The 21,410-nt window shown below is 40.6% G+C and overlaps 1 protein-coding gene and 1 non-coding gene across 7 annotated transcripts in view; one reads left to right on the top strand and one right to left on the bottom strand.

Moving 5' to 3' along the window:
* Positions 1–21,410, top strand: part of LOC115226085 (CAP-Gly domain-containing linker protein 1) — a 207,699-nt gene that overhangs the window by 37,056 nt on the left and 149,233 nt on the right. The window contains exon 1 of one of the 6 annotated variants that reach the window (XM_036514835.1): positions 19,407–19,421. The exons of the other annotated variants lie outside the window; for them this stretch is intronic. The gene's annotated coding sequence lies outside the window, so the exon portion shown is untranslated. Of the gene's footprint in view, positions 1–19,406; positions 19,422–21,410 lie in introns of those variants that run through there. 6 annotated transcript variants of the gene reach the window in all.
* LOC115226251 lies at positions 5,651–5,879 on the bottom strand. Its single transcript, XR_003883015.1, has one exon. It is a non-coding gene; the product is annotated as a small nucleolar RNA U3 (small nucleolar RNA).

Below are 21,410 nucleotides of genomic sequence, written 5' to 3'. Positions count from 1 at the left end.
GACTGGAGCCTGGGGCAGCCTCTGGCTTCCCATATCCCCGGTCGAACCGTCCAACCCATGCTAGCATGGAAACGGACGTTAAACGATGATGATGATTATATATATATATATATATATATATATATATATATATATATATATTCATATGCAGGTATATGTATGACAGGCTTCTTTCTGTTTCCATCTCACAGATTCACTAATGATGCTATGGTCGACCTGGGGCTTAGGTAAAAGACCCTCGCCCGAGCAAACTTGCAAATCCCGTGACCAGGATTAACGGTGATCTCTATTATCACATCAGATATTAAGATGGCAGTTCAGTCATTGTATGAATGAAGTATGTCGCATATTATCATTCATAAAGCTCTTCCGACTTGGAGTGGTTCTCATATCAGGTAACCCCGTACGCTAGAAGAATGTGGTGTATCTTTACATCATTCCGTAGAGGTGTGGGGAAGTAACTATTATGGTAACTGGAGTAAGTGTGTTATGCGATGAGAGGAAAGAAATGTTTGGGTTGTTAAATTCTGTTGCGTAAAACCTCTCATGTTTTTCAAGTGCGTAAATGCGTAAATATAAATATATATATATTATATATATATCTTCATCATCATTGTTGTTGTTGTTTAAATATCCGTTTTTCCATGCTGGCATGGGTTGGACGGTTTGACTGAGGACTGGCGAACCAGGTGGCTGCACCAGGCTCCAATCTGATCTGGCAAGGTTTCTACAGCCGGATGTCCTTCCTAACGCCAACCACCCCAAGAATGTAGTGGGTGCCACCGGCATGGGGGGTGGGGACAGTCAAGCAGCACTGGCACGAACCACGTTTGAAAGGTGCTTTTTATGTGCCACCAGCACAGGTGCCGGTCAGGGGGCATTGGCATCTGCCACACTCGAATGGTGCTTTTTACGTGCCACCAGCATGACCATCCTGTCTTTTATTTAGACATAGTGTATCTTAGACTACATTATCAAATGTGTCCTTTTTTGTTGTTTAGTCCAAGGTTGGCCCTGATACCACAGACCTTTGATTGAAGACGTTCCACTTATGACCATCCTGTCAATGTATCTAGGACTACATCCACCCACTAATTCTATCCATTTTTTATAAAGACAGTGATATAATTTCAGGGAGAATTAGCTCTTATATCTAACAGGTCAGGCCACCATGTATCTCAGCAATGTCGAGGGAGGGGAAACCTTTGCCCATGGGCAAATTATCGACCATGTTCTCAAACTTGAACCCATCTACCTACTGAAGAGGAAGCGTCTGAAATCCATGCACCCCCACCAAAATAGTAATAAAATAAAATTAGGTTAATCCCCCCAGATTAAAAGTAGTTAATATAAATTAGGGTAATTATCTGTTGGTTTAATTAAAGATTCGTTATGCTTATCAGCACAGATGTGGTGGTACCACTACAGGGTGTTCTTCTACCCTGAACAGTTCACCACAGGTAATTAAATAAGGGTGCGTTTCTACCCTACACTACCCTGAGGTGGGTCTCGAGGGTCTGCTCCAGTTGGTATTTGGTCCTGTGGAGTTTGATTCGGGGGGGGGTTGTTGTTGTAGTTTGGTAAGGTTTTGGTGAGGGGGGGGATAAAGAAAGTAAGGAACGTTAGTGAGAGGGAGGGGGAAGGACAGGAAGAGATATTCTATTCCTCAGCTCTTTCTATCTCTCTCTCTCTCTTTATCTGTCCGTCTGTCTTTCTCCCACAGGGTTTTCAGCATATAAATCTATCTACCTGTTCATCTACCTTCCTATCTCTACTTACCTACCTACCTACCTACATACATACATACCTACCTGCCTATGTGTGTGTGTGTTCTTGTTTCAGTTATTTGACTGTGGCCATGCTGGAGCACTGCCTTTAGTCGAACAAATCAACCCTAGGACTTATTCGTTGTAAGCCTAGTACTTATTCTATCAGTCTCTTTTGCCGAACCGCTAAGTTACGGGGACGTAAACACACCAGCATCGGTTATCAAGCAAGGTTGGGGGTGGACAAACATACACAAACACACACACACACATATACATATATACGACGGGCTTCTTTCAGTTTCCGTCTACCAAATCCCCTCACATGGCTTTGATCGGCCCGAGGCTATAGTAGAAGACACTTGCCCAAGGTGCCACGCAGTGGGAATGAACCCGGAACCATGTGGTTGGTAAACAAGCTACTTACCACACAGCCACTCCTGCGCCTATATATATATATATATACACACACACACACACATCATTTAACATTGTGTACACACATACTCTTTGATATACATGCGTGTGTGTGTGTATAAAATATAAAATGGGATAAGAATGCAAAATGTTTAGAAGACGATACAAAAAACACGGATGGGTCATTTGAAGCCTTTAATCCTCAGTCAAGAATCGGATCATCCTCGCAATTTCGGCTGATTAATCCTGAGATTGCTCCGATCCGACCAGCCCCAAGGAAAAACTAAGCTAAGAGCATTAGATTCCTTGGAAGAAGGATCGAATGTATACGAAACAAGGACAGAAAAACGGACGATGTTACACGAATATAAATACAAAATTAGTACAAAAACACACACACACTCTGTGTCTGTATACCTCTCCTGCCCACCCCTGTCTCTATCCCCCTCCACTCTTGGCAAACCAGTCTGACAAGACATTTTGGTGTAGATGGTTTAACTACATTCCTTTACTGACCCAGAAATAAATTGAGGTCAAAGTTCATTGAACCATAACACCCTAGGAATAGTGTCAGGTACCTTAACAAACGACCAGCCCTTCATTGGTCACTGCTCTTGATCCTTGACCCCTGCAACCCAAAGGTTATGGTACCCGTGTCTGCTTTTATTTCATTCTATATTTGGTCGCAGGAATGGTGTGTGAGGTTAAGAAGCTTAGTTTGCATTCACACAATTTCAGGTTCAATCCTTCTGCGTGGCACCTTGGGCAAACAAGGACAGACAAACGGATTAAGTCGATTATATCGACCCCAGTGCATAACTGGTACTTATTTAATTGACCCCGAAAGGATGAAAGGCAGAGTTGACCTCGGCGGAATTTGAACTCAGAACGTAGTGACAGACGAAATACCACTAAGAATTCCATACCAGCCACTCCTCTCTGCAACCCTGCTGTTATTTAAGGGAAAGGAAAAGGGGCTGATACAGCTTGGCACCAGTGATGTCGCAACTCAATTTTACAGCTGAGTGAACTGGAGCAACCTGAAATAAAGTGTCTTGCTCAAGAACACAACACACAGCCCAGTCCGGGAATCGAACTCATTACCTCATGATTGTAAACCTGATGCTCTAACCACTGAGCCATGCACCTTTATTACATATACAAAGGGTAAAGACCCCCTTCATTCATGAATGACCATGGGATTGCACCTAGAAAGTTATCCTCCAAGGCACACGAGTCCAGGCAAGGTTGTTTATGGAAGACCAGCAGTCGCCCATGCATACCAGCCACTCCTCTCTACAACCCTGCTGTTATCCAAGGGAAAAAGCCGATTCAAGGCTTCCCACAGTTTCCATCTACCAAATCCATTCAAAAGGCATTGGTTGACCCAGAGCTATAGAAGACACTCAGTGGGCTTCCCCAAAGGTGAATTATCCAAACCTCTAAGATGCAGTCCCAGGCAGTGGCTCTCATGGCTTCTGATCTTAACTGATTGGAAGTGTTATCATGTACATTGTTTTGTCTTGGTATAAAAGATTGACTACAGCAAATATTCTGCGCTCAATACCACAGATTTGCTTGTCAGTTGTTTGACGTTAACCAGTTGAGCATGTCCCTTAGTGGCTGACGATATGTGCATCTCTGATCACGAGCAGAAGTAGTGGGGGAAAATCATAGCCATGTGATGAGAGGAATTCTTTGGGGTTTGGATAATTCACCTCTGGAAACATAAGTGTTTTGTTCAACATCCTTAAACAACCCTTATTCAGGGACCTTTTGAGCGGGATGGGTTACACGACCAGAAGAAAATTCTAACTGGGCCCCACCTGCAAAGTCATGCGCAGTTTATCCTGATATGAGATTACCATGTCGCACACATATGGTTGTGATGCATGTGCCTGGTGTACCCTTATCAGACGGGTAGTCATGATGGGTATTCTTGGCTTTGTATATTTGTACCCCAGTGTCACTCTGATGGCATGCACTGCTCTGCTCTCTCACTCAAGAATAATAATAATAATAATAACAACAATAATAGTAATAATGATGATGATGATGAGGAGAATTAAAATAGTAATAATATTAGTAATAATAATAATAATAGTAGTAGTAGTAGTAGTAGTAGTAGTAATAATGATGATGATTGTGTTGATGAGGAGAATGGCAATTATGATGGTGATGTCGAGGATGGCAGTGGTGGTGGTGGTGATGGTGAATCTCGGTCGTTCTTTGCAATCTGTAGAAGGAATGTAACTAATTATAAAACTGTGTTCCTGGAATGTCAGAAGATGGGGGAGGTGGAGGAAGAGGAGAGAAAGCGAGAGTGCTTTCTGTCTTACTCTATCTGTCTAGGGTGGATGTGGGTGGATGGACGGGTGGGTTGGGTTGGGACCTCCTCTTCTTTTTTTTTTTCATCCTCTTCAGTCTCAGTTTTCTTCAGCAACTTAATTCAAGTTTTATCACTTTTTGTTTCCTTGTTGGAAACAATAATAATAATAATAGTAATAATAATAATGATGATGTATCCTCTCCCCACCCCACCCTGTCCCCCTTCGCTGCCAGATGGCATTAAAACTGGTTTGGTGGAGATAGGTTCACTTGACAGAGAGAGAAAGAGAGAGAAAAGATGGTGATGGTGGATGAGGTGGGGGGGAGGATGGAGCAGAAGAGGGAAACCCTGAGAGAGAAGACAAAAGTTGTTGGTGTTGGTCATGGTGGTGTTGGCAGTATTAACGATGTGAAAGACAGAGAGAGAGAGACTTGGAAGTCTTTGGGTTTTGTCTTTGTTTCTTCATCAACGTTGAAGCACGAATAAGATCCAAACAAGTCTCGGTAGACAACAGGACACACGGACACATCCTATGCGCTGCAAATGCACCTTGGAACCAGAAAATACACTTGGCCCCTGATTGACTTTGAAATCTTGTACTGGGCCCAATTTATTCAAATAAACCCTTCAAGACAGTACCCCCAATGACTGAAATAGTTATAGGCGTAGGAGTGGCTGTGTGGTAAGAAGCTTGCTTACCAACCACATGGTTCCGGGTTCAGCCCCACTGCATGGCATCTTGGGCAAGTGTCTTCTACTATAGCCTCAGGCCGACCGAAGCCTTGTGAGTGGATTTGGTAGACGGAAACTGAAAGAAGCCTGTCGTATATATGTGTATATATATATATGCGTGTCTATGTGTTTGTATGTCTGTGTTTCTCCCCCAACATAGACAGACGAAATACCTATTTCTTTACTGCCCACAAGGGGCTACACACACAGGGGACAAACAAGGACAGACAAATGGTTTAAGTCGATTACATCGCCCCCAGTGCATAACTGGTACTTAATTTATCGACCCCGAAAGGATGAAACGCAAAGTCGACCTCGGCGGAATTTGAACTCAGAATGTAATGGCAGACGAAATACCGCTGCGCATTTCACCCAGTGTGCTAATGTTTCTGCCAGCTCTCCACTTTATACTCAGAAAGTATTGAGTCCCTCTTACGAAGTTATTAAACCTCTCAAGAACCATCTTCAATGGATTTCTCACATTCGTTGAAGACTGAGAATAACGAACAATTAAGGAAATCCTGCTTCAAGCTCAGGACCCAAAATGATCTCACATCATCACCAATTTTTTGCACTGAATTATAAACAAAATCTTCTGTGCCCCCAGCAAAGGGTCATACGCAAGACCCCTGCTGAAAACCACTGCCCTAACACATGCTAAGCCAGGGGAAAATGGATGTAAATATGAAAAACTGATTTAATGAACATGTTGCTCGTTTCAGCGTTAACGAGCCAACGAAAATAATGAGTGTATCATGCAGATGATATTTTGTAATGATATAATTAAGCAATTAACTCTGATGGCATTAATTCCATTTTAGTGTCACTTTCGTGTTTTTTTTAATATTTAGCCCTAGTACAGGTGACCTGACCTCAGATTTCCAGCTGTGACCATCCTGTCTTATATTCAGGCATAGTGTATCTAGGTCTACATTATATAATGTGTTCTTCCTTGTTGTTTAGCCCCAGGTCAGTCCTGATCCAGTAGACTTTTGATCAAAGAAGTTCCATCTGTGACCATCCTGTCTTTGATTGAGGCATAGTGTATCTAGGACTACATTATCTAATGTGCCCTTCTTGGCTGTTTTACATCAGATCATTCTTGATCCAGCTGACCTATGATCAAAGACATTCCAGCTGTGACCATCCTGTCTTTCATTTAGACATAGTATTTCTAGGACCATATAATTGGATGTGTTGTTTCTTGTTTAACCCCAGGTGAGTCCTCCTGTAGGAGACTTATGATCAAAGATGTTCCAGCTGTGACCATCCTGTCTTTGATTGAGGCTTAGTGTATCTAGGACTACATTATCTAATGTGTCCTTCCTTGTTGTTTAATCCCAGGTCAGTCCTGATCCAGTAGACTTTTGATCAAAGAAGTTCCAGCTGTGACCATCGTGTCTTTTATTCAGACACAGTGTATCTAGGACTACATTACCTAATGTATCCTTCTTTTTGGTCATTTATCCCCAGTTTAGTCCTGATCCAGACAGACCTATGATCAAAGATGTTCCAGCTGTGACCATCCAGCCTTTTACTCAGACATAGTGTATCTAGGACTACATTATCTAATGCGTTCACTTTTTGTTTTTGTTTTGTTGTTGTTTGAAAGACTATGGTGTGACATGAGTGAGATTTGGCTTCTCTTTCTTGCAAGGCACCCGGCTGTTACAAGGCATTCCCCTTATTGGCCAAGTCGTTTTCACAACATCTGTTGAAGCATATTGTGGCACTGGGGTGGCGATGGTGGTGGTGGTGGCGAATTGTCTGAGAGAGGGGGGAGGGACCCTCAAAGAGCCTTCAGCCCCCCTTTTCCAGTCACTCCATAACTATACAGCTCTCTCTTTCTCTCTTTCTGTCTCTACTTCAAACCCTAGGCACCCTCCCCCCCCGCTTCAAATACCAGCAACACCTCAGCGCAACCACACATTGCTCCTCCGTCTCCCCCCCTGTTGTCAACTCATTAGTATAAAATGTAACTTATATTTTTTTTGTTTGTCTCTACCCCCCACCCCTCGGACTCTCCTCCGTGGTCCTCCTACCCCCCCCCCCCCGTTCCCCCTCTCTCTCTGGAACCTATTTCGGATTCCCCCCTTTTTTTTTTATTTCGCTAACCCCCCTCCATATGTTCACTCACAACCCCTCTCTCTCTCTCTCTCCCTCTCTCTCTTTCTCTCCCCCCTCTCTCTTCCAAACATACTTTGTCTCTGCCGTCCCCTCCACACTTTCATGCTTTGAAATAGTCCCTTTTTTTTCCTAATTTTCATATTTTCTCACCTTTCTCATCTCTCTCTCTCTCTCTCTCTCTCTCCTGTTCTCTCTCCATCTCTTGCCTTCTCTCTCTTTCTCTCTCTTCCCCTCCAATTTTCTCACCTTTCTCATCTCTCTCTCTCTCTCTCTCCATCTCTTGTCTTCTCCCTCTTTCTCTCCTCACTCTCTCCTGTTCTCCCTTTCTCTCTTGTTTTCTCTCTCCTCTCCCTCCTATTTTCTTTCCTTCTCTCTCTTCCCCTCCAATTTTCTCACTTTCTCATTCTGTCTCTCTCTCCTCTTCAATTTTCTTTCATTCCTTCTTTCTCTCCCTCCCTCCAGTTTTCTCTCTCTCCCTCTCTCCCCCTCCAGTTTTCTCTCATCTCCCACTACCCCTCAATTATAATCGTTTGTAATAGTAGTAGCAGCAGTAGTACCTACCACTTAAGAAACGTTCTAATTAGTCTGACTTCCTAAAGAGGGGAGGTGGACTGGAGTGTAAGTGGGGGTCGTGGATGGAATGGAGATGAAATTGTCTATAAAGGTAGAGGTGGTGTGTATGTGGGGGTGGAGGAATCGTCTTGAGTGTGGGTAGTGCAGTGGAGGAGCATTTATGAGTGGAGGTGGAGTGGTGTGTGTGAGTGTGAGTGGAGGTTGTAGTACTGAGAGATTCTTGTTCTTACGATTGTCTTAATTGGTTTCCCCCCCACTCTCTCTTTCTCATCTCTCTGTCTTTCTTTGTTAGTCTCTTCCTTCTCTCTCTCTCTCTCCCTCTCACTTGTTCTCTCTTTCATTCTCTTTCTCTTACTTGTTCTCTCTCTCTCTCTCTCTCTCTCTCTCTCTCTCTCTCTCCTCTATCTGTCTTCTTCTCTCTCTGCCTCTCATTCCCTTATTCTCTTACTTCTCTCTCGTATTTTTTCACCCCTCTTTCTCTCTCTCATTCTATCCCCCTTCTCTCATTCTCTCTCTCTCTCTTTCTATCCCCCTCTACTTCTCACCCCCATTTCTCATCACCCCCTCCTCTCACCCTCTTCTTTCAAAGTCCTTCCTAAAGTAGTTTTACAAAGTCTATCAACTCTCTCTCACTGATCTAAACATCTGTTTTAAGTTGCTTTTTAATCTCCTCCCCCTCACTTATCGTCCACCCCCATCCTACCCCCCTCTCATTTACATGTGAGTCATTATTTAATACCTAGAAGTTTTGGGCGGTGAACTGCTCTTATCGTTCAAAATGTCGTTTAGAAGGTCTTGCGACATTTGTTTCCAGTTTTTTAAGTTCTGGGTTCAATCCCCGTTGAGGTCAGTTTTGCCTTTCATCCTCTCGGGGTCAGTTTGAAAAAAAAAAAAGAAAAAAAGGCGGGGTTAAAAGAGAAAGTGCCAGTCTAGAATAGGGGTCACCACAAAATTGTTGGCATAAAATTAGCAAAGCAAATGTCATTTATCTCCCCACTTGATTTCTGACAAACGCCATCCAAGAGGGTGTTTTTTCCAAGTGGAGGCACATGGCCTAGTGGTTAGAGCAGTGGATTCGCGGTCGAGGGATCGTGGGTTCGAATTTCAGACCGGGCAATGAGTGTGTTTATGAGTGAAACACCTAAGCTCATCGCAGCTCCGGCAAAAGGTAATGGCGAAACTTCTGCTGACTCTTTCACCACAACTTTCTCTCACTCTTTCCTCCTGCATCTTGCAGCTCACCTGCGACGGACCGGTGTCCTGTCCAGGTGAGGAACTTATACGCCAAGGAAACCGGAAACCGGCCCTTATGAGCCAGGCTTGGCTCGAGAAGGAACAAAGAAGGTGTGAATCAGCAAGACTTGATCTGCTAGAAATAGCAGCCCAAATGCTTTTAAATCAGATCCCAATTCTGGATGATCAAAACTGCCTCTGAGGTCTTGTTGTAGTATTTCTTGTGAAGCTTTTTGCTCTGAGTTCAAATCCTGTCTATATCAGCTTTGCCTTTCATCCCTTTGGGGTGAATTTGAAAAAAGGAGAGGGAAGAAAAAAAGTGTAAGATGGTGCTGGATAAAAGATCTTATTGCAGTGTTTCTTGTGAAGCATTTTGCTCTGAGTTCAAATCATGCCTAGGTCAACTTTGCCTTTCACCTCTTTGGGGTCAATTTGAATAAAGGGGGGGTAAAAAAGGGTCTAGTCTAGGATGGGATTGTAACAAAATTGTTGGAGGTGTTGGATAAAAGGTCTTGTTGCAGGATTTGGTTTCTGCTTCAGGTTCAAACCCTGCTTAGGTCAACTTTGCCGTATCATCCTTTTGGGGTCAATCTGAATAATGGGGTGGGGTCAGGAAGGGTCAGCCTCGAATGGAGATGATGACAAAAGTGTCAGAGTTGTTGGAAATAATGTCCTGTTGTAGTATTTCTTTAGTTTTTCTGCTCTGGGTTCAAATCATACGAAGGCCTTCCATCTTTTGAGGTCGATTTGAAAACAGGGAGGGAGAAAGAAAAGGGAACCATTCTAAGATGGGCATCATAAAATTTCAGGAAGCAGTGAATTAAGGAATTGGATCTGTTCTGAGTTCAAATCCTGCCTATTTTGAGTCTTTGTGCTCTGAGTTCAACTCCTGCCTATGTCAACTTTGTGTTCTTTCCTTTCAGGGACCCTTTTAATAAAGGGGTAAGAAGAGGTAAAGGACCAATCTAGAATGGGGCGTCATAACAAAAATATTTGAAGGGTTGGACATTTGTTGCAGTATTCCTGGCTAGGTCGACTTGGCCTTTTACCCATTTGGGGTCAATTTGAATAAAGGGGTGGAGGAAGGAAGGACCCGTCTAGGATGGGGGTATTAATGAAAATGTTGAAGGGGTTGGATATGTCTCGTTGCAGTTTTTCTTGAGTCTTTTTTGCTCTGAGTTCAAATTGTGTCAAGGTCAGTTTTTATTGTTCATCCTTTTGGGGGTCAGTTTCAATAAAGGTAAAAAAGAAAAAGGGTATCGATCTCGGAGTGGGGGTGGGGTGTTTGTGTGTCTGTTTGTCCCCACCAGCATCACTTGACAACTGATATTGGTGTGTTTACTTCCCCATAACTTAGCGGTTCGGCAAAAAGACTGATAGAATATGTTCTAGGCTTAAAAAGAATAAGTCATAGGGTCGATTTGCTCAACTAAAGGCAGTGCTCCAGCATGGCCACAGTCACATGACTGAACCAAGTAAAAGATATATATATATATATATACATACACACACACACACACATATATATATATATTCTCTTTTACTCTTTTATTTGTTTCAGTCATTTGACTGCGGCCATGCTGGGGCACCGCCTTTAATTGAGCAACTCGACCCCGGGACTTATTCTTTGTAAGCCCAGTACTTATTCTATTGGTCTCTTTTGCCAAACCACTAAGTGATGGGGACATAAACACACCAGCATCGGTTGTCAAGCAATGTTAGGGGAACAAACACACATACACATACACACACACATATATATATATATACATGTATATATTTCTTTACTACCCACAAGGGGCTAAACACAGAGAGGGCAAACAAGGACAGACAAACGGATTAAGTCGATTACATCGACCCCAGTGCATAACTGGTACTTAATTTATCGACCCCGAAAGGATGAAAGGCAAAGTCGACCTCGGCGGACTTTGAACTCGGAACGTAACGACAGATGAAATACGGCTACGCATTTCACCCGGCGTGCTAACGATTCTGCCAGCTCGCCGCCTATGTATATATATACATATATACGACGGGCTTCTTTCAGTTTCCGCTCACCAAATCCACTCACAAGGCTTTGGTCGGCCCAAGAGTATAGTAGAAGACACTTGCCCAAGATGCCACGCAGTGGGACTGAACCCGGAACCATGTGGTTAGTAAGCAAGCTACTTACCACACAGTCACTCCTGTGCCTATATACATATATACGACGGGCTTCTTTCAGTTTCCGTCTTCCAAATCCACTCACAAGGCTTTGGTCGGCCTGAGGCTATAGTAGAAGACACTTGCCCAAGGTGCCAGGCAGTGAGACTGAACCCGGAACCATGTGGTTGGTAAGCAAGCTACTTACCACACTGCCACTCCTATATATACATATATAAATTTCTCTCCCTCGTATCCTAATTCTCGCTCTTAACGATCGATGTCCTCATTTCACATAAACAACCAACAACTAAGTGGATACAACATAAACAATAGACAACAACAACAACAGCAGCAGCAACAACCCACATTAACCCTGAACAAAAGACAGCAAGTGATGGGCAAGCTTAGGTGTCTGGGTGGTGCATGGATGGGTATGGGGATGTGTGTGTGTGTGATTGCATTTAATTGGTTTCAGGTGAGGCTATTATAAATATCTCTTGTTTGTTTTTTTTTAATCAGTCCACCCTTGTATGTGTGTGTATTATATATACATATATATATCTATAGTGTGTGTGTGTATTATATATACATATATATATCTATAGGTGTGGTATTATATATATATATATATATATATATATATATATATATATATATATATCTATAGTGTGTGTGTATTTATAGTATATATATATATCTATAGTGTATGTGTATTATATATATAGTGTATGTGTGTATTATATATATATAATATTATAGTGTATGTGTGTATTATATATATATATATAGTGTGTGTGTTGTGTGTTTATATATATTATATATATATAGTGTATGTGTGTATTATATTTATATATATATATAGTGTATGTGGGTATTATATATATATATATATAGTGTGTGTGTGTGTGTATTAATATATATATATATAGTTGTATGTGTGTATTATATATATATATATAGTGTATGTGTAGTATATATTATATATATATAGTGTATGTGTGTATATATATATATATATATATAGTGTATGTGTGTATTATATATATATATATATATAGTGTGTGTGTGGTGTATTATATCTATATATATATATAGTGTGTGTGTGTGTATTAGATATATATTATATATAGTGTATGTGTGTATTATATATATATATATAGTGTATGTGTGTATTATATATATATATATATAGTGTATGTGTGTATTATATATATATATATATAGTGTATGTGTGTATTATATATATATATATAGGGTATGTGTGATTATATATATATATATATATATAATATAGGTGTGTGTGTATTATATATATATATATATAGTGTATGTGTGTATTATATATATATATATAGTGTATGTGGTATTATATATATATATATATAGTGTGTGTATGTATTATATATATATATATAGTGTATGTGTGTATTATATATATATATATAGTGTATGTGTGTTTATATTATATATAGTGTTGTATGTATTTTATAATATATATATAGTGTGTGTATTGTATTTTATAAATATCTATATATAGTGTATGTGTGTATTATATATATTATAATATAGTGTGTGTGTGTATTATATAAATATATATATATAGTGTATGTGTGTATTATATATATATATATATATATAGTGTGTGTGTGTATTATATATATATATATATAGTGTATGTGTGTATTATATATATATATATATATAGTGTATGTGTGTATTATATATATATCTATATATATAGTGTATGTGTGTGTATTAATTATATAATATATAGTGTATGTTGTGATTATAATATAGTGTGTTGTGTATAATATATATATATATAGTGTATGTGTGTATTATATATATATATATATATAGTGTATGTGTGTATTTATATAATATATATATATAGTGTGTGTGTGTATTATATATATATATATAGTGTATGTGTGTATTATATATATATATATAGTGTATGTGTGTATTATATATATATATATATATAGTGTATGTGTGTATTATATATATATATATATATATATATATATATAGTGTATGTGTGTGTGGACGCGTCTCAACCCTCCCCCATCTCCGGATTAAGAGGTTTCTGCACATAAGCTGCAACCACACACACACACACAGCCATATGTGTTGTTTTTTTATATTTTATCTGTTTTCATTTTTTCTTTCTTTTGTTAGTGAGATTCTGTTTGTCATGGAAAGGTGATGAACAGAGGTGTTACCTGTGTGTGTGTGTACTCTGTGTACTCTAAAGTGTCTGGTGTTGATCTGCACTCGGATTTGCTGTACTCTTTTCATCAATTTTGCATGTATGTATACATCATCATCATCATCATCATCATTTAGCGTCCGTTTTCCATGCTAGCATGGGTTGGACGACATACGTATGAATATGTTATACACACTCAGTGTATGTATGCGTGTATGCATGAGGATGGTCACAGATGGAATACCTCAATACCAGGTGGATCAAATTGATATTTTTGCCTCCCCCACCAAATCCAATATCGATGGTGTGTCTGTCTCTCAGCCTGTCTGTTACCCGACCCCAATATCTAATCCCATCTGATAACCACTAATCCCTAATTAATATGAGATCCTATCTGTTACCCTCTCCTGTAACCAGCCCTTTCTTTGTTACCCTCCACCACCAATCAATAGCTGTGATTTTTGTCTGTTATCTAAATCTGTGGTCCCACCATTATCATTTAATGATTACGATATAGAGGGCATTAGTAAATTATATATTTAACATTAAGGGTGTATATACCAAATCAAATATGTACTTAACAAGAAATAGCTTACAAACTACAGAATTTTCTCAAGAACGCCAAGAGAAAAGCAGGGGAAAAGGAACTCAAACACACGTATTTTAATCAGTAAAAAGTTACCAAGGGACAGGAGTGGCTGTGTGGTAAGTAGCTTGCTAACCAACCACATGGTTCCGGGTTCAGTCCCACTGCGTGGCACCTTGGCCAAGTGTCTTCTACTATAGCCCCGGGCCGACCAATGCCTTGTGAGTGGATTTGGTAGACGGAAACTGAAAGAAGCCTGTCGTATTATGTATATATATATATATGTGTTTGTGTGTCTGTGTTTGACAACCGATGCTGGTGTGTTTACGTCCCCGTAACTTAGCGGTTCGGCACAAGAGACCGATAGAATAAGTACTAGGCTTCCAAAGAATAAATCATAGGGTTGATTTGCTCGACTAAAGGCGGTGCTCCAGCATGGCCACAGTCAAATGACTGAAACAAGTAAAAGAGAATAAAAGAGTAAGGGACACAAGGGCTGCGATATATAGATAAGGCCCCACAGACACACGTGTGTGTGTGCCCTTGAAAAGTAAATTTGAAAGGTCTCAAACATTGGTAAATCAAGGGAAGTAATCTTAGCAATTTTCTAAAGACCACACTAGTTACCTCCCCTGCACTGTTACATAAAAGTTGAGTCATTGACCGACGACACGTGTAGAGAAGCGTGTGTCAGCCTTTCTACGGTACGACTTAAGAAGAGTGGTCCCGGTGCGCGTACTCGCGCTAGCTAGGCGTGACTAGTCGATCCTACTACGACCACCTGGCGGCGTCGTATGAAAATGAGAAAAAAAAGATATTCTGTGGCCATAAACTGAGGGGTCACTCTTAAACGGAGCCGGATAACAAAACCGTTCCTCCTTTAGTGTCCACCCGTAATTATGACCCTCTCTTTACTCTTTTACTCTTTTCCTTGTTTCAGTCATTTGACTGCGGCCATGCTGGAGCACCGCCTTTAGTTGAGCAAATCGACCCCAGGACTTATTCTTTTGTAAGCCCAGTACTTATTCTATCGGTCACTTTTGCCGAATCGCTAAGTAACGGGGACGTAAACACACCAGCATCGGTTGTCAAGCAATGCTAGGGGGACAAACACAGACACACAAATACACACACACACACACACGCATATATATATATATATATATACACATATATACGACAGGCTTCTTTCAGTTTCCGTCTACCAAATCCACTCACAAGGCATTGGTCGGCCCGGGGCTATAGCAGAAGACACTTGCCCAAGATGCCACGCAGTGGGACTGAACCCGGAACCATGTGGTTGGTAAACAAGCTACTTACCACACAGCAACTCCTGAGCCTGGTATCGATCTATTGTACTTCAATCTGTTTTAGGGTTAGGGCATCTTTTTTTTCTTCAGAAATGTAAATAAAATATGGCGATGCCCCAGCATGGCCGCAGCTTGTGAGCTGAAACTAAATAAAAAATTTTAAAAATAAATAAAAAAATATAAAAAAACTGTGGTGCCCCAGCATGGGCGCGGCCTTCGGGCTAAAACATTTTAAAGGATTTTAAGGATTTAAACCCAATCTGTTTCTTCCATTAATATATAATATGTAACTCACGACCCTTTCTATAAAATATAAAGGGTGGTGAGTGGGTGGGGGTGAAGTTGACTATATGGTGGTGGTGGTCATGGCCGTATTTGACATGAGCAGAAGGCCTTACTATTTCGTTGGTAGTGGTGTTAGCGGTGGTACGGCTGCTGCTGCTGTTATTGGTTCGGCTATATCGAATGAACATCGACCTCTGTACTTTTGGCAGGAAAGGTCAAACTGACCTTCGGGAAATTTTTCAGCCGAGAATGAATAGGTTGCTACTGCTACGGCCAATTAGGATTACCTCATCATTTCTTTTTATTATTTTGGAATTTCAGAAAATTTTTGTGAATTTGTAATCTATAGGCGCAGTAGTGGCTGTGTGGTAAGTAGCTTATTTACCAACCACATGGTTCCAGGTTCAGTCCCACTGCGTGGTACCTTGGGCAAGTGTCTTCTACTATAGCCTTGGGCCGACCAAAGCTTTGTGAAGTGGATTTGGTAGACGGAAACTGAAAGAAGCCCGTCGTATATATATATATACATATATATATGCGTGTTTGTGTCTGTGTTTGTCCCCCTAGCATTGCTTGACAACCGATGCTGGTGTGTTTATGTCCCTGTCAGTTAGCGGTTCGGCAAACGAGACCGATAGAATAAGTCCAGGGGTCGATTTCTTCGACTAAAGGCGGTGCTCCAGCATGGCCGCAGTCAAATGACTGAAACAAGTAAAAGAGTATACACGGGAATTTATACAATTATGCAATACTGCCCACCAGGAAAAAAATAATGGTGCGTGACTTAAAAGGTGTTTAGCTGTTATTTTTAGTACATCTCATGACCACCTCATACCGTCCTCGTTTGATGTTTTTCAATATCTTTCTCCCCTTAAAAACATTTAATGGTTTATGGAGGGGATTTAAACAGATTTTGTTTAACTCGAAAAATTGGAAAAGAAATTTTTTTTTAAATTTGAAAATTTAAAGAATTCTAAAGAAATTCGAGGAATTAAAACAGAAAAATTTTTTAATTTCCAAAAATTAAAAAAATATTTTTTAAAAGTTCAAAAAATTAAAAAAGAAAATTTTTTTTTTAATTCGAAAAATCAAAGCGAAAACATTTTTTAAATTTCGAAAATTAAAAAAAATTTTTTTTTTTAATTCGAAAAATTTTTTTTTTTAATTTAGAAAAATTTAAAACGAAAATTTTTTAAATGTTCTAAAAAAATTATGCCATAATATACATCTGAAAGGTCCTGGAAGGACTTGTCCCAAACTTTGGCATCGAGAGTTACACAAATGCTAGAACTGGGCGCCACTGCATAGTGCCAAGGACTCCAAATTTGCCATCAAGATGTAGGACAAGATACTGTGATAGCCTGGGCTTCAGAGGTTCACAGCTCTTCAATATCCTCCCGAAGGACCTGAGAGACCTGCATGGGGTGGATGTAGGTGTCTTTAAAATAAAGCTGGACCTTTTCTTGTCAGGTGTCCCAGATGAACCAACTTCACGGCAGGAGGTGCAGATGAGGGCAGCTGCATCAGACTCTCTCATGCACCAAATGGCAATTGCTAAAAAGCATTCGTGGAGTAAAATCATGTAGCACCACCGAATGGCGGTGCCCCGGCATGGCCACAGCTCGTGAGCTGAAACTGGATGAAATATTAAAAAAAAATTAAATAAAAAATTGAATAAAAAACCAAACTTTTCGACCTCTTCATCATCATCCTTTAACATCCGCTTTCCCTGCTGGCATGGGTTGGACATTTCAACTGAAAGCTGGTAAGCTGCACCAGTTTCCAGTCTGATTTGACAAGGTCCCTACGGCTGGATGCCCTTCCTAATACCAACCACTCCGAGAGTGTTGTAGGGGGTTTTTATCCCAGCATTGACCACGTCTACGGTCTTACTTGACTTGACAGGGCAACACAAGCACAGTATATCGTCAAGGGGGGTCTTCATCTCCTGTCACTGCCCCCGTCAGGCCCAATGCTCAAATGATGCTTTATACATGCCACAAGCATGGGTGCCGCCGGTCAAATGGCACTGACATCAGCCATGCCTCGACTAAAGGCGGTGCTCCAGCATGGCCACAGTCAAATGACTGAAACAAGTATAAAAGAGAGAGAGTATATCTGTTAAAATGAGATGTCGGCGAAATTTTCATTTTTGCCTAATTTAGACAACAGTTTATTTTCCGCCCCCTGAATGTGTGTGAGTGTGAGGTCGAGTCTGAGTGTGAGGTCGAGTCTGAGTTGGAGTGTATGTTTGGTGTTTCAAGCCATTCGTGGACATCAAAGACAATGGATGGACGTGTGTGAGTGCATTCGTACTAAAGTGGCGCGCGCGAGAGAGCGACCAGGTGTTTCGGCTCAAGTCGAACCGTTGCCTTGGAGACGACCATGGTCGAAGCCAATGGCGGTTTTATTGAATAAATTTACTCTTTTAGGATTTCAAGATATTTTTATGGAATTTTGGTAAATATATCTGTAAAAATGAGATGTCAGGGTTATTTAGACGACAGATTATTTTCCGGCCCCTGTACGTGCGTGTGGGTATGTGTCTGGGTGTGGGGTCAAGGAGTCTGAGGTCGAGTTTTTGTTGGGTTTTTGAAGCCATTCTTGGACATCAAAGACAATGGATGGACGTGTGTGAGTGCATTCGTACTAAAGTGTGTTCACGCGAGAGAGAGAGAGGGAGAGAGAGAGGGAGGGAGAGAGTGAGAGAGAGAGTGAGAGAGAGAGGGGGAGAGAGGGAGACCAGGTGTTTAAGCTGAGGGAAAAAAAATTATAGAAATGAAAGATTGCCGAAGAATTGGATGAAATAGAAGGATTTTCGTTTTCAGTTTTGTGTGTATGTGTGTGCATGTGTGTGTGTGTATTTATCTGTGTGCGTGTGTGTGTGTATTTATCTGTGTGCGTGTGTGTGTGTATATGTGTGTGTGTGTGTGTATGTATGTATGTATGTGTGTATGTCCGCGTGTGTGTATGGTTTTTTTTTTTTGTCTCAAGACGAAGTAGATTGGGGGAAAAATCTATTCTGAAACTGAAGCAGACGACACAACTTTGGGCGGGAAACGAGGAAGCAGCCATTGATGGCCGTCTCAGACTTTTTCATTTATTTATTTTCTTTTATTCCTTTACTTGTTTCAGTCATTTTGACTGCGGCCATGCTGGAGCACCGCCTTTAATCGAGCAACTCGACCCCGGGACTTATTCTTTTGTAAGCCCAGTACTTATTCTATCGGTCGCTTTTGCAGGGACATAAACACACCAACATCGGTTGTCAAGCGATGGTGGGAGAACAAGCACAGACACAAAACACACATAAATATGTACGGTATATATATATATATATATATATATATATATATATACGACGGGCTTCTTTCAGTTTCCGCTCACCAAATCCACTCACATGGCTTTGGTCGTCCCGAGGCTATAGTAGAAGACACTTGCCCAAGGTGCCACGCAGTGGGACTGAACCCAAGACCCTGTGATTGGAAGTTAACCCCTAACCACACAGCCACGCCTGCGCGGTGCGTGTGTGCAGAAACGTTGAAGGACGTTTGCTCGAGAGATTAGAAGTTAAAGCAGACAACGCAGGAACAACCTAATTACCTCCCTTTAGCTGTAACTTGAAAATAGTTGAGTCATCAGAAATGGGAGATTTGTGTGTCTATGTGTATATATATACATATATATATATATACACACACATACACACACACACATCTCCCTATCTCTCTCTCTCCCTCCCCCCCCTCTCTCTCTCGCGCGCGCACTTTAGTACGAATGCACTCACACACGTCCATCCATCGTCTTTGATGTCCAAGAATGGCTTGAAAAATTCAACAAAAACTCGACCCCAGACTCCTTGACCCCACACCCAGACACATACCCACACGCACGTACAGGAGCCGGAAAATAAACTGTCGTCTAAATAACCCTGACATCTCATTTTAACAGAAATATTTACCAAAATTCCATAAAAATATCTTGAAATCCTAAAAGAGTAAATTTATTCAATAAAACCGCCATTGGCTTCGACCATGGTCGTCTCCAAGGCAACGGTTCGACTTGAGCCGAAACACCTGGTCGCTCTCTCTCTCGCGCACTTTAGTACGAATGCACTCACACACGTCCATCCATTGTCTTTGATGGCCACGGATGGCTTGAAAAACCAAACATACATATTTAGAAGACAATACAAAAAGACACGGACGGCCATTCGAAGCCCCCAATCTTCAGTCAAGAACCGGATCATCCTCGCAATCTCGGCCGACCAATCCTGAGATCGCTTATATATGTATTAATATATATATAATATTAATTAGAGACAAAACCACTATTATGCAAATCAAACAAAGAAAGACTTAATCCAATACATAAAAGATTTTATATAAATTAAATAAAATTAAAATATTATTCCCTAATATTTATTATTATATATATATATATATATATATATATATATATATATATATATATATATTTAGTGAGGTAAGAAATGGAGCTGAACGAAGATTTAACAAAATTCCTTTTTATTATTTTCTACATATGTTTCAAAGGCTGCAAAGTCCCTAATTCGGATTGAATAAGGAGACCATTTTGCAGCTTTCTCTTCAAATTTCCGCACTAAGGCACGGTTTTGAGACCCCATGGTCGTAACCCCAACCGTGATTTTTCTGTTGTGATTTTTGCTACCCAGGTATCGGTTATCATTTGAATAATCCGAAACAAGATAATTCATTTATCCATTTCAATAAAAATATATATATATATATATAGTTTGACTTTGCTGCCAAATACTGCCTGGTTGTTGGTGTTTGAAGCTAGTATAGAATCTACAGATATGTGGGGGCCTGTGAGCTTGTTGTAGATAGCCTTGAAAAGGTCATTGATTGAAGTCATGTGTGTGTGTGACCTTATGAAGGGCCAGTGTTTGAAGTCATGAGCGTGACTTCTTGATGGGTGAGTGTATGAGGTCATGAGTGTGACCTTTTGAGGGGTCAGTGTATGAGATTGTGTGTGTCCTTTTGAAGGGTCAGTGTATGGGATCAGGTGAGTGTGACCTTTTGAGGGGTCAGTGTATGAAATGATGTGTGACCCTTTTTGAAGGCTCAGTCTCTGAGCTCGTGTGTGACCTATGAAAGTTATTGCATTCTTATATACAGTATATCATTACCCAAATTGTATGAGGTCATGTGATGTAATATATTGTGGCCCTCCACCCTTTTTTCCCACTTTGTATGTGTGTGTCCTTCACAGTTTCCATAGTAACCAATTTATCATTTCTTTGTAAAACAATTTTGTCAATTTTTGCCTGTATAGAAAGAACCCTCTGTATCATGCATTTTTTTTTTTTGTCTGTCCCCTACCTGAAACCCCTGTTGTTGTTTTTGTGAGGGTCATGGTATTGTTGTATTTTATCATTTCTTGCTCCCCTTTATTTTCATGTCTCTGCTCTCCCCCTAAAGTTTGACATTGATGTTGATGTATCCCTTCGCCAATCCCTTTAAATGTATCCTGTTGTATGACAAAAAAAAATGAAAAAAAAAAGGGACCCTTTGTTTTTCCTCCTTTCATCCTAATTTGGTTTGCATTCGACCCCGTTTGTTGGTTCCCAAGTGTTCATGTAATATTGTTATCTGACCCTTGTTTCTCTTTCTCTCTTTCTCTTCCCCCTTCTCTCTCTCTCTCTCTCTCTCTC

Source organism: Octopus sinensis, linkage group LG29 (assembly GCF_006345805.1).
Source record: "Octopus sinensis linkage group LG29, ASM634580v1, whole genome shotgun sequence".
Lineage (NCBI taxonomy): Eukaryota > Metazoa > Mollusca > Cephalopoda > Octopoda > Octopodidae > Octopus > Octopus sinensis.
The sequence above is the reverse complement of the archived record's forward strand: the minus strand, read 5'-3'. Positions and strand labels throughout refer to the sequence as shown.